Raw genomic sequence first — 1,621 nt, 5'->3', positions numbered from 1 at the left:
CAAAACAGGAATGAGACTAGTGTGTTTTTTATTTGGGAGATATGTAGTAACTATGTGTTGGAAGCATGTGTATTTTTGACTTACTGAAACAGTATTTACATCTGCTGCTATTCCACATTTTATTCTTAAATGAGTTTTACTAGAACAATTTGTAGATGATTGATGTTCATAATATTGGAGAAAAGGCAGTGACTTTTACACAATTCCTTTTTTAACAGGACATTAGACACTGCAATGCTTTTACAAAGGGAAGAGTACAGTACCTCTGAATAGTTATTGTTCTGAGGCACTTAGGTGAACACACTGCAGAAGAATTAAAAGCAATCATGCTCAACGCAACAAGGTTTCTGAGAAGGGAGAAAAGATGATTGTAATTTTTATTTAAAATGAACCGTAATAAAACAAAAAATGCATTGTTCCTTTGCTAGCACTACATTTTAGTGGGAGTAAGTAGAAGTGGGGCTTTTTTTTGACCCAGGCAGGGAATTACCTATTATGTAACACAATGTAAACCCATTGTGTTTTCTCAGGGTCCTTTGCCAATGTCTTTTATGTTTAACTCCTGATCCTTCAGTGTATGTGGCAGATCTTCCCTTAAACAGTAAAGACATCTTCAGTGTTGTACAAGGGAATTTTCGTGCTTGTGAGAAACATGTTAGATCGTTTATTTAAATGACCCTCTCAACTTTGAAAACCACATATTTAGTACTTGTGTGTCTTTTCAGTAATACCTAAACATACTGTAACTGAAAGGAGTAGGACATGTTGCAGGAAAGAGGGTGGGTTTTTTTCTCCCTCTAATTCTCTACCATGTGCTTTTGAGAAGAGCTTGAGCATACTCATTTTATTGTTTCTCTGTGTAAGCAAATACAGGATGTGTCTTTACCCAGGGTTTCTTGTTCTATGGAGTCAGGTAACTGCTGCCATCACCAAGCTTGTCACTTAATCCTGGTCATCCATCATTTCACTCCCTTGTTTTCTCAGAGTGAAACACTTCACTGCTCTTCGTGGACAGAGGGTATTGAGAGACACTGGAGGAATGTATATCCACCACTGCTTCATCTCAGATGGTATTAGAAAGCCTGACTTTGTTAGTTACAATTAGCCAACCATCGAACTAATCTACTTCTCTCCTAGAGGTTCTGTATTTGTCTTTACAAGCCCAAGGAAGTCTGGTTAAACATTCCAGTTTAGATATGCTTTATGTAGGATTTGAAATCCTCTGAACTTGTTCTCTGTGTGACTCCAACAGGACAGGATAAATCAGGTTTTGGAATGATGGGAGTGAGTTTCTTGCTCTTTCAGCAGTTTTCTTCTGCAAACACCAGTGCCCCCTTTCTCTCCCTTCTCGCAGCCTGTGACAGCAGCTGGCACTGGCACCAGCACTGCACAGTGGCTCTGAGTATCCTCAGTTCTTTGCAGCATGCTCTCATGCTAGCTCTGACACATGTCCAGCTCCAGGTTTGCCTTTCTGTAGCCTGTACAAAACATAACACTATCTTGCCACATTACTTAACATCCTCCATAGGCTGACTCTACAAATACCTTGTAATATGAGCTGTTTATTCATGTGAGGTACGGGAAATGATACTCATAAACATAAAAAGCTTGAAACCCCCTT

The sequence above is a fragment of the Falco rusticolus genome, chromosome 1 (assembly GCF_015220075.1).
Source record: "Falco rusticolus isolate bFalRus1 chromosome 1, bFalRus1.pri, whole genome shotgun sequence".
Taxonomy (NCBI): domain Eukaryota; kingdom Metazoa; phylum Chordata; class Aves; order Falconiformes; family Falconidae; genus Falco; species Falco rusticolus.
This window is presented reverse-complemented; position numbering follows the sequence as displayed.